Below are 12,849 nucleotides of genomic sequence, written 5' to 3'. Positions count from 1 at the left end.
TGCAGTCGCCCTAAAAGCATGCGGTTCAACAATCTTGAAAACGATCCAGATAGCGCCAGCCTTCGACATTAAACAAGCACCACTGCCGTATCGAACACCTGTTGGTACCACGTCCTCTGGCAGGAGAAACACGAAAAGACGCATACTTGTTGCGTGCCACCTTCACGAAAGGACGAGATTTGCTGCACGCCACCTTCTCTACTAGGAGCAGGGCAAAAAGAGACGAGACCTGCCAGGAGCAGCACGAAAAGGGTTTGCAAATTGTTTCAATGAACCTTTAGTAAACCTAATAACACGTAGCAGTCATCCAGCACCAATATCGAATGGCCTGAGCATTGCAACAATTTTGCACCTAAAACCCTATGGCCTTCCGCAGGCCAAAAAGGGAGGCATTACTAAGTTGTCACCGTGGAGGAGGGAAAGAAGTGGGTATAGCAAACTTTGTTTCACATCCTTTGAATGTTCAATGGATATTGATGAAAAACAATTTCAACAAGTTTTATCCAATGGTCAACAACCGCTGCAAAAGAGTACAAAATTGTACTAAGGACATTTATTAGAAGAATTAACTAGGCTTTCATTTATTAGAAGAATTAACTAGGCTTTCATTGATTAATTTGCAAGCGTGATTTGTTTGGAATCAGCAATTCAGGAAGGAAACTCACCCACCACGTCACAGGCCCTCGTCACCCTGCACCATCGAATCTGTGATGGCCATGGACGCTCGCCTGCATCGTGATGCTAGCTACCTTCTCCCCTCGTTGACCGTAGCCCAAGGCCAAAGCAAATAACCCCGCGATCCCTCCCCTACCTGATTCGGCGCATCCCTTGGCTGCGTATTTGCCAGCACTGCCTCTATCTGATCTCATCCGTATGTCGCGTGCCCCTGGCCCCTCATGGGAAAAACGCAGAATTGCCAGCCATCGCAAGGGAGTCGATCCAGATGATTGGCAAGCGCGATTCCAACCTACAGGGGTCCTCTCCACACATTTCCTCAATCCACGGGTCTTCGCCAGCATCAGAAGCTCATTGTGCGAAGCAACCGAATGACCTTTGTGAGTGAGAGAGACAGAGAGAGAGAGAGAGAGAGAGAGAGAGAGAGAGCACCCTTTTGCCTCTCTGCCTGCACGCGTACTTCCAGCTAGCTACGCACATCCATCGCCTCCATAATCACTGCCCTTCTCCTTGCCATTGAACAACCTTACTCTCTCGCATCCACCGCACTCGTATGCCGCCTACCATCATCATGAACGAAGCTGCCAGCACCACTCTTTGGCGCCTCATGGCATTCCAAAAGTATCGCTCTCTCCCTCTCTCTCTCTCTCTCTCTCTTCGATGGATGACAACTATCTCTCTCGCTCCCCATGTGTCGCCTCTGCCTTTTTTTGACCCCAAACCCACCAAAGCATCTCAATAGATTCCTAAGAAAAGAAATGCAAAAATGATTGCAAGGACATACCTAGGCTTGTGTAGGTCATTGTTGTGACTAAGTAGTTCACACTTGTTGTGACTAAGTTGCAAAGAATTTGCTAGCGAGATGCTATAAAAATCCGACGAGTTTTCTGTTCTTTGTGAAAATAAGGTAGTGCAAACGTTAGGTAGTCATTTGATTAGGACAAATCTATTCAGATTCGCTCTAAGTCATTTGATTAGGACAAATCTATTCAGATTCCCTCCCGGCCTATTTCCCAAGCATGCAAGCTCCTATCGTTCACACGTCGTTTGCGTTACCGAGCTCCTCAACACCTGTTGCGATTCTCACTTCAGTCTTGCATGGACCAACACCTGCATGCATGAAAGCGGCAAATCTATGGCAAGCCCAATCGATGCAGGTGAACACGGAGAGAGAGAGAGAGAGAGAGAGAGAGAGAGAGAGAGAGAGAGGGGGGGGCGCCTAGACCATAAGGTGCTCGCCCCCTCCGCCCAGCCGCCTACGTCATGCTCCCCGCTTCCTCCGCAGGCTTGCAGGGACAAAACAGAGAAGAGAGACATAGAGAGAGAGAGAGAGAGAGAGAGAGAGAGAGAGAGAGAAAACAAGGCTGCACCATTGCTATCAGTATCGCTACCAGCACCCTTGTGCCACCTCATCATCTATTGGCCTCAAGCCTTATGCCAAGACATCATGGCCTTACTACTTAGCACGTTAACCCTCCCTGCTACTTATACCTGCTTCTGGCTTTGCATAGGTCTAGTCGAGCAATCACCTCACATATCCTTTCCGTCTCTCTGTCTTTGTCTTGCAAGCCCGTCAGGGATGGCACTCGACACACGAAAGCATGGACAATTGGCTTCCCTTCTCTCTCTGCTCTCAGCATAACTACGCGCATAGCGGCAACACATTCAACATACAAACCAATCATTGACCACCAGACACCACTTCCATTCAACATTAGTAGACCACGGTATCCGACCATTGACCAAGCATAGCAAAAAAAAAAACGTTTCTCTCTGCATCAGCTTATCTTCACGCTCTTCCTACCCTGCTCTTGCGTCTCTTTGTCTCTACACCTGCAACCTGCGATGTTGCTTGCCTCGAGGGCAAGAATCCCCCATTGCACCACATAGTTGCAAACCCTTTGGCTTGAGCATACCTCGTAGGGAGAAACTCCCCATCGCACCACACAATGGGAGAGAGAGAGAGAGAGAGAGAGAGAGAGAATGCGTCACGATGGAACGCAGGCAACAAGAGACAAAAAGTGAAACAAATGGAGCCCGAACCTGCCCTAGCAGCGCGTACACTTGACAAGTGAAGCTCCTCGAAATACTTGTACAAACATATCTTAGCTTTTAGCAAGAGAGAGAAATATCTACTGGCATTGGCACTCCTCCACGTGGAAAGAGGTTTTTTTTTTCCTTCCATTTTCCTTTTGAGCCCCAAGTCAAGGGATCTCTTTAGATTCCGTCTAATTCAAACGTTTGCACTATCTATTATCTATTGCAAACGTTTGAATTAATCGGAATCATAGAAGATATTTTGCAAATTAAGAAAAGGGGGAAGGGGGGGGGGGGGGGGGGGGGGGGGGGGGCTTTCCACACGTAGTAATTGAGATAAATATTTAAGGTCTCTTGGAATGGTTTCTTATGATGTTAAAATTCTCTCTCTCTCTCTCTCTCTCTCTCTCTCTCTCTCTCTCTCTCTCTCTCTCGGAATGGTTTCTTATGATGTTAAAATTCTCTCTCTCTCTCTTTGCTCACTCCTTGGTCTCTACGCTTCTGCACCGTCAGGGGGTCTCTCTCTCTCTCTCTCTCTCTCTCTCTCTCTCTCTCTCTCTCTCTCTGGCTTTTCGCCAGTGCAGGCACACAGTGGGGGTTATGGTGGCAGGAAACGAAAACGAGCATAGGAGATTGCATGAGGGCGTGTCTCTCTCTTTCGCCACTGCAGTGAAACAAGGTAGCCGGAGTGTGAATATGCAGGTGATGTGTAGGAGGGGGTTCTATATATACACTATGACGGAGAGCAGGGAGTTCTGTGCTTGTTGATGCAGACCAGGCCGAGAATGGGGGCAAGGGGAGGCCCATTTTCGTATCAATTCCCAAATTCGCAGTGAATCTGTGGGGGAAATTAGGCAAGATCGTGCGAGATGGAGATGGACCAGATAGTTTAGTGCACGCGTGTGTGTTTTGGTTTGGGCTTGAATGGGCAGCACGTGAAGGACAGAAGAAGCTCCACCTCAACATGAAAATAGTCTTAGCGGTGTACACACATGATTTTGCGTTGAGCTACAAATGAGCAATGTGGGGCCGTGGTGTAAGTGATGAGCTACTCTCTTTGCCTCTCTCTATGTCTGTCTGCGTAGTGGTGTCCTTCCATAAGGCGATGGATGTGCAGAGCATGGACTCCATCTCTCTCTATGTCTCTGCGCCAGGCCAATAGGTGCGGCGAGGACCTCTTGCCGGGAGGTTGACATGTTGATACCCTGCAACATGGGTTTTGTGGGAGTACAGCGAATAAGCGGGGGGGGAGACGCCGTCGAGAAGGAGGTCAACTCTCACAGGGCACGTGGAGTCATGTGGGAGGATCACGCGCTCTTGCTTGACATGGCCGCGTGTAATAAACTATATATTTGCTTTTCTGTTATCAAGTTGTTCGAGCTAATACACAATGATATATGAGCAGATTCCGTCTAATAAACTAAAGTGGAGCGAATAATAGTAGGAACCATTGCTGAACATTTTTTGCAAGCCCCTGTTACACAAAGAGCCTAGTCATGTGCAATGCCACCCTGCTATTCAACATGTCATTAGTTGGTTCTGTGTGTAGAGAGAATGCGTCCATTAACTCTCCATCAAATCACGTAAAAGGTGAACTTTTTTGTTCGCATTCCCTTGAAATTGGTGGGATCTTGGTTTCATTGCGATGATCACCTTCGACGAAATGTAACCATTGGGTAGCAGCCCTGCCACACTAGCAAGCCCTTTTCATGGCCCTCTTGCCGAACAACTGACCAACCCTATCGGATTGTAATGATGGCACTTAGTGAGCCATACTGACCAATGAGAAATGGGATAGTAGGGCTGCTTAACAAGTGCATGCGACCATACCCATATGTGATTGAGTCGATTTTAAACAATGGATTTCTTTAAGGCAATAAAGAAAAGGGTTCGAGTGTTTTTTATTGAGAAAATGGAAAATAGTACCTTTTTGTTTTTGTCATTCTAATTGGCTCTTTAACGACTATGTAGACCTAGCTTTGAGAAGATGATAAGAAAAGGTGAAGCCGCACGTAAGCATTCTAAAGTAATAAAGTAAAATGGAGAGATACATGTGACCCCTTACTAACTAAACAAATGCAGATGAACGTATGGGCTCCTTTCTCCTATGTCCTCGTTTTTTTTTTCTTTTTTTTTGGGGGGGGGGGGGGGGGGGGGGGGGGGGGGTTTGTTCCAACAATAGTGAGTCGATGTATTGTATTAAAAAGCAAAAGATGTACAGCCGCCTCAAGTTTATATCGAGTCTTGAGGGGCCGTTTTGAGACAATAGAAGGCTTACACAAGCGCCAAGTAATGGCGAACCATTATATTGCAAGAGACCATGACGGCTAGAGATGGTTAGCTCCACTCGTTTGAATTCTTCTTTTCCCCATGGCAATAATCAGTTCATTGCTTTCATGGATAATGTCCTTGAAGCTAGCTGCCATGGTGTAGTTCTCAAAAATTCGATGGTTCTTGGCTTTCCACAGGTGCTGAAAATAGAAGAATCTGACAGTTTGAGTACATATCAGTAGTGCTTGGCTTTCAATTGCTTTCCCTCCTAGGAACAAGCCATTCTTATAGAACCCTAGCTTCCATGTCCTTTGGACCCATTTGCAAAGCTTGCCTGCAAGCCTTTAATTGCAGGGCACTCCTTGAATAAGTGGAAGGGATCCTCACTTGCAGTTCTGCACTCTAAACACCTATCTGACCCGATGCCTTTGAAATAGGATTTTGGTGCCTGTCGGCAAGGCTCCCCATAGCACCTTCCATAGAAATATCTTTATTGCTAGAGGCCATTGTGGGTACCATATGTTTTTTGCTACTACTACCCATCTAGCTTCTAGCCATTGTTTTCCCCACAATATGTTAAGGGGGGAAACCAATTAGCCTTGAATAGCATAGCATGGTAGATGGTCTTGGTATGCAGTTTAAAGAAGTGGTTGCTCTTAGGCCATCACCAGGCTTTCCACTCAAAGTTGGACTCACAGATAGGCATCAAGAGATTGTCTAGCCTTTCCACATCTCTGTTGACCAGCAATCTTTCAGTGCCATCGTGGTGAAATTGTGTGTTCTATATCTTTCCAACTCTTACTGTTGTTGTCCCAAAAATGGGCCAAGCGATTGAGTCCCTTTTATTCACCTTTCTGGAAATTTCACTCCAAAAAGGATTTACTACCATGCTGCTAGCTTTGGAGATTCAAGGGGGCTAGTGTGTTATGGAGTTCTAAAAATTATCTAGTTACCTTTCCCCACTCCAGTGCCTCCATTGCTCTACTTCATTTACATATAAGCTCACCCGTTGTGCACCAAGCCTCATGATGGACCACTGAGGGGCCAAAAGTTTGTCATGGACCTCTATCCCTTTCAATTGGCCACCATGAGAGTAAAGCTTTGCCTTGCCCATCATATCCTTTGTCATAATAGCCATGTTTGGTCTTGCTACACATTGGGCCTCAGCATGAATGACATGGTTGAGTATCTTGATACCACCGTGTTGGCCTAGCCACTACCTCCTATTTTGCCCATTGCCAAGGTATCGAGTCTTTGGTGTTATTCTTCCACAAAAATCTTTTCACCGGTTTCAAGAACTCTTTCCAATTACATTTGACAAGGTTGAGGAGCGGGCCCATGAAGGCAATGTAAGGAATCATATCCTCTATCCTCTATGGCATGTTCTAGCATGCCAATATTGGGGATGGGAATGGAGAGAGATTTTGGAGGGAGCTTGCAAGGGAGCTTTTCTAATCCTTTCATTGGAGTAGTGTTTGCAAGGAAAAAGCTTTCCATGCCCTCGTTGGAGGGAGCTTTCTTTGCTATTTCAGAATCCAATTGAACCCTCAATCTCACCTCTACATTGAAAAAGAAATTATGCTTCAAACATAGAGGTAGGACAAGAAGATACACACCACCCTGCCACCCTATTAAATCACAAGTTTCTCCAAAAAGAATTACAATATTAAATCAGCAGCTAACATGTACTAACAAAAAAATATGCTTCGCACATAGTAGAAGAACAGTAAGACACAAGTCACCCTTTCAAATTATGAATTCCCACAAAAAGAATTACAATATTAAATTAGCAATAACATTTTGTGCCATATAATTGAATGTGGGCAGTAGGGGATGATCGACACAATTTAATTACAATTATGTTTTATGTCGTATGATGACAGTTGAACACATGAAGCAGACCCTCATTTGTCAGCTTGCTCTAATGGATAAACATATTGTGGTTTAAATCCAAGCCGCGGTAGAGCGAAGGAAGATTAAGTAATATGTTTGCAGGCCGTATATGATTTTCTTTGTGCTATACCCCTCTACCATAAATTTTTCATGCATGTCTGCCTTCACGACACTGTGCTGCACGATCAAAGCCTCTATGGTTACTACCGACTCAACTCTCTTGGAGGCTTGTTCCTAAAGTTTCTTGGTTGAGTTTCTAGCAACAAAACCTTCTTTTTCATCAGTGGAGCTGTCAGACAACTCCACCATTGAAACATTTGATCTTGAAGACATATCCACACCCATATTTGTGACCAACATAAATTTTGTGGATAGCGTTGAATCCAATACAAATTGAAATTGATGACATAATGTCACACCATCTTTCACCCTTCTGAATCTCACCATTCGGAGTGGAAATGATGGCAAACATCCCCATGTTACTACTACCCCCATAATCTCTAGGATTGACCATGGAAAATCTTGCAGGGCAATCAAGCAACAAATGTTCACTTCCCATAATATTCAAGAGAAAACTAACCTTGCACGACAAAGCTGCTGGGGAGAATCTTTTAGAGCTCAATGGAAATCTAGATATATTTTAATTGACACCCAAGCCTATATTTATATCAATCTCACTATTCCCATCTCTTTGTTCTCACTTTCTCTATCCTTCTCCCTACCCTCCTCTCTCTCTCTCTCATATATATATATATATATATATATATATATATATATATAGATATATATATAGAGAGAGAGAGAGAGAGAGGGATGGATATAGAGAGAGGGGGAAAATAGTAAGAGATATTGATACATATATATGTGTGTGTGTGTGTGTGTGCGTGTGCGTGCGTGTGTATATATATATATATATATATATATATATATATCTTTTTCTTCCCTGTCCCTCTTTAGTGGGTTGCCTCTCTTCACTCTATGCATGCATAAATGTCTTGAGTGCAAGAATAAGCATGTATATGTTATTGTTATAAAAGATTGTAAGAAAATGTAGCAATAGAGTATGTTCATACACCCACAATTGGTCATACATACCTAGACCAACAATAAGCATCAATATATGTTAATGTTATTGTTAAATATTTTCATAGAATATGTACAATCTCATTTTTAATACGATTTCTCTCTCTCTCTCTCTCTCTCTCTCTCTCTCTCTCTCTCTCTCTCTCTCTCTCTCTCTCTCTCGTTTATGGTGGGCGCTAGCGCTCAGTTCGAACATGCACGAAAGAGAGAGATAGAGAGAAGAAAAGTGGGAGAGAGAGAGAGAGAGAGAGAGAGACAGAGAGAGAGAGAGAGAGAGAGAAAGAGAGAGGGGAGAAGAGATGATGCTAGAGAGAGATGAAGAGAGAGTGTTAACAATTAAATCTTCCTTTAACTAGAGCTATACCCCATGTCATGGCATCATTTCTCTCTCTCTCTCTCTCTCTCTCTCTCTCTCTCTCCACTTTTCTTCTCTCTCTCCATCTCTCTCTAGCATCCTCTCTCTCTCTCTCTCTCTCTCTCTCTCTCTCTCTCTCTCTCTCTCTCTCTCTCTCTCTCTCTCTCTCTCTCTCTCTCTCTCTCTCTCTCTCATGCTTGAACTCAGTGCACCATGAGCGTGAGCATGAGATTAAAACCAAGATTGATATTTTAAATATAATGCATTTTAAAAAGGCTCGTAGATATTGTTTTTTTATTTTTTTACTTGGATTGAAAAGAGATGGAAAGCTCTCTCTCTCTCCCCCTCACATCCTCTCTCTGTCTCTCTCTCATGCACTAGCTCGTAGTGAGCACTAGTGTTCAATTATAAGTAGCCTTAGCACAACTTCCTCCCTTCTCTTTTGCCCCTTCGAAATTTGTATATTCTATTGTGCTACAAACCAATAGCTCTCCAACCTCCACATATGCCTTGTAGTGGCCTATCCACTGGATGATGGTCTATAGCACCAAGCAGCCCTTCACCTGCACCACACCTCCATCCTTCAAGGCTCACCTTATTGCACCCAGTCTTTAGCATCATCCTCCTTCTCAACTTGCACCCTTTTGTTGCTCATGGAAAATACCGTCCTGCTTGCGACCTTGCAACCAACTCTCTCCCATCAACCATATGACCTAGCCCATTTTGCAACCATCAACTCCCTATCCTCATTGTACTTGGCACCTCGAACCTTCTTCAATGGTAGTGCTACCACCAACCCCGATCAAATACACCCCATGTCTTCCCTCACTTGCCTTGGTAGCCCCCACATACATGTTACTTGCAATCTCCTTTCCCCTTATATAGCATGCAAGGGCTTTCAATGAGAGAGAGTGAGAGAGAGAGAGAGAGAGAGAGAGTTTAAATTTGAGATCCCTTCATTTAAGAACCATATACTGACACATGAAAAACTACAATTGAATGACAAGAGACAAAGGAAACTTTTTATAAAATGAAATTATTTTGATACATCCCTTTCTGGTAGGAGATTGAACATGCCACCATCCAAAAAAAGCATCCAGTTAGAACTTGGACAACCTTGTTGGGAAGACAGATATCCAAACAACTCATTCTGCTTGTTATCATTGTCTCACAGCCCTAAATCCCCTCACTCTCCTTGTATATGTTACGAGGTAGGTTTTTTGCTTTCCACTTTGGCATAATCCTTTTTATAATGGTTTTCTTTCCTGCAATGGTATGGTCTGGTTTTTTGGAAACTTCAGGTTTGCTAAGAAACCCTGGTCCACATCCTTCTGGCAAATCCCTTATGTGGCAAGCGGTCGAAGTTTTCCATTGGGTAAGTACTTAAACTTATGCATGTTTGGATTAGCATCCTCCAAGGAAAGCCTATGCTCTGGGAGTGGAATACATGTATCTCCCTTCACATAATAAGTACAATCAGTTTCATGATAAAAGGGAGGGGTCTTTTTGTGTAAAGAGATCATTAAGGAGGAGGGTGAGGTAATTGAACATCATATTAGCTTCCCAGCTAGGACAACATACATAAAAAGAATATTGGGTGAAAGCATGCTAACCTGTCGCGATTTTTGTGCTAGTTAGCAGTTTCGAGTTAGCACATCTTCAAAAAGTTGGGCGTACGGTAAATTTTTTACAAATAATATCAAAATTTGTCGGAGGTTGTACATTTGGATTCCTTGTTTCAAGTGCTTTCTATTGATATATCATATGTCATAGATCTTGGAGATGTAGCTCAAGTTATTGTACTAGTTAGCATATGTCAAAATTGTGCTAGTTAGCATTGTCCGGGACATGAAAAAGCATGACAGGTTAACATGCTTTCACCCTATTGCTTATGTTTTTTCTTTTTATGGGAAGTAACAGCTTAAGAACTAACTTTTATGTAGGTAAAATATTTAAAACTTACAAGGTTTCCTGGAATTTTTTGAAAATTTTGGCACAATTTCCTCTGTTTTTAAATGGTTTTTATAAAAAAGAAAACCATTTATCAAACCATACCCGGTTACCTCACCTCGAGGATTTTTCATACCTTCATGCTTTTATTTATCTGTGAATTTTTATCGCTATTGTCATTCTCTTGATAATGCCATAGTGTGTCAGCATCCTTTTATTTTTAACATAATTGAGATTGTCCATTAATCCTGATGAAACCTTTACATCTATATTTATTAATTTTTTTACATATGGTTATATGATTATTCCAAACCTGCCACATGATTGTGCTCAATGTATGTACAAGAGTCTTATTTTTTATCCGCAATTTTTGATATAAAACACTGCGTATTCTGATACCAGGCAACTAGTCGTAAAAAAGCCAAAAATATGGACATAGTAAAAAAATGATGAAGCAACATCGTATAAAGGTATGCTAAAACTAGTTCCAAGTTAGCTTGTATGATACAGATACTTTAAAAGATCACAATCTAGCCTTTCTTTTGTACGAAAGATTATGCTTTTAATTAAAAACCTTTAAAAAGCAAAAAAACCATCTCAGTAGACTAAAAGTCTACCTAGTTTGAAGTTCCCGCCATGACAGAGGTATCAAGGGTTGTTTCCGGAGGAGATTATTATTTTGTCGATTCTCGTCGTGACCGTGTGTGGTTAGAGAGATACCTTCAAGCCGTTTATTGTAGGTTCATGTAGCGTTAACTGCTATTGGAGTAATATTGCGTGCATGTACGAGAGTCACAACCTATAGTATGTAGCCTTAAGTTACATTTTCTAAGAATAACTCAAAAAATAGGGATTGTTTGTGTGTGTGTGTGTGTGTGTGTGTGTGTGTGTGTGTGTGTGTGTGTGTGTGTGTAATCTGGTGTGTGTGTGTGTGTGTGTGTGTGTAATCTGGTGTGTGCTCTCACATAGGCGTATGTGATAGGTTTCGTTCTGTGAGAATCAACCCAAACCGTAGGGATTGTGTGTGTGTGTGTGTGTGTGTGTGTGTGTGTGTGTGTGTGTGTGTGTGTGTGTGTGTGTGTGTGTGTGTGTGTGTGTGTGTGTGTGTGTGTGTGTGTGTGTGTGTGTTTACAGAGGTGTATGTAGTAGGTATCAAGACCCTACGAATAGCTTGAGCAATAGAGAAAGATGGTGTGGGTATTGTAGTAAGTATATTATGCTTGAAGGTGTATCAACACACCACTTAGTGCCGGCTAGAAGGTAGCGCAGAGAAAAATTGATGCCATACAGTACCTTCGGGTACGTTTATAGAGAGCGTAGAGGTTTTTTTATAGTTTTAGGCACTTGCTATTAATGAATTATGGTAGTGATTGTGTTAGTTGGCTAAGGTGGGCAGCAAATAGATGATAACGTGTTTTTTGGTGGGAGGATAAGAGATTGAGATAGGGAGAGAACACGTAGCCTTTGTAAGTTCCAAGTTACTACTTTAGAGAGAGAGAGAGAGAGAGAGAGAGAGAGAGAGAGAGAACGCGAGATAAAAAATTTTCCTCTAAAACATCACTTCTCGAGTTATTTTGTCCGAGTTTTATCCACGTTTTTAGAAAATATATAGATGGATTATTTTTTTTAGAAATGGATATTAAGCATTTTCGCTTGTTCATGTGCTTTCTTTTAAAGGAAAAAATGAGATAATTAAAAAACCCAAGGGATTTTTAAAGCTACCTAGTATTCTCGATCATAGAGAGAGAGAGAGAGAGAGAGAGAGAGAGAGAGAGAGAGAGAGAGCTCAAAATAATTTTTGAAGGGAACATGAGGGAAAAGAGTTTCTTTTTACCATCCTTTTGGCATGAGAGAGAGAGAGAGAGAGAGAGAGAGAGAGAGAGAGAGGTGCCTTGTATGTAAAATGTAATAGGGGAGGAGGGATACATCTCTTGGGTATAAGAGAGAGAGAGAGAGAGAGAGAGAGAGAGAGAGAGATTTTCCACGTGGCCATGACGGTGATGGTGGAACCATGGCAAGGGTGAGCAATGGTGGCACCATGGTGATGGTGGATGTGGGACAGGTTTCTAACCTCACTCTTATTTTATTGCAGAAATAGCGAGAACCACAAATATAATTGTCAATCCATGGGACGAAGCTGACTCGACTAGTGCATAGAGGCTACAAGAGGCTGTCAATCTCTTGGAAAACAGCAAAAAACTCGCATCTAACTCAAGCAACACTCAAATGATCAAAGTTACCAAAAGCTAATCGCCAATCGGCAAACAAATCATAACCATTACATCATCAAATGACATCCAAATGTTACGAAACTTCTAGGACATGTTTATAAGACCTAAGAACATATGCTTATGGTTTCAAATCTCACTCTAGGTCAAACGCAAAAATCGCGATTATTAACAACAGTGAGTTTTTGACCTAGTCGTTTTTGACCCAGAATGCATCTAAATGCTTAGCAATGATGCCCCAATACCCCGCATATGCTTATTTTGTGATTTTCTAGCTTAAACTCCTACTTATGATGAAATTAGACCGTGGATCGGTGACGCCAAAAGCTACGGATCACCATGAAATGTTTACATCAA

At 42.6% G+C, this 12,849-nt stretch overlaps 1 pseudogene; it reads left to right on the top strand.

The window, feature by feature from the left end:
- Positions 1 to 8,845: 8,845 nt before the first annotated feature.
- Positions 8,846 to 12,362, top strand: LOC147460642 (uncharacterized; annotated as a pseudogene).
- Positions 12,363 to 12,849: the final 487 nt, after the last annotated feature.

The sequence above is a fragment of the Adiantum capillus-veneris genome, chromosome 3 (assembly GCF_014529385.1).
Source record: "Adiantum capillus-veneris isolate H3 chromosome 3, ASM1452938v2, whole genome shotgun sequence".
Taxonomy (NCBI): domain Eukaryota; kingdom Viridiplantae; phylum Streptophyta; class Polypodiopsida; order Polypodiales; family Pteridaceae; genus Adiantum; species Adiantum capillus-veneris.
This window is presented reverse-complemented; position numbering and strand designations above follow the sequence as displayed.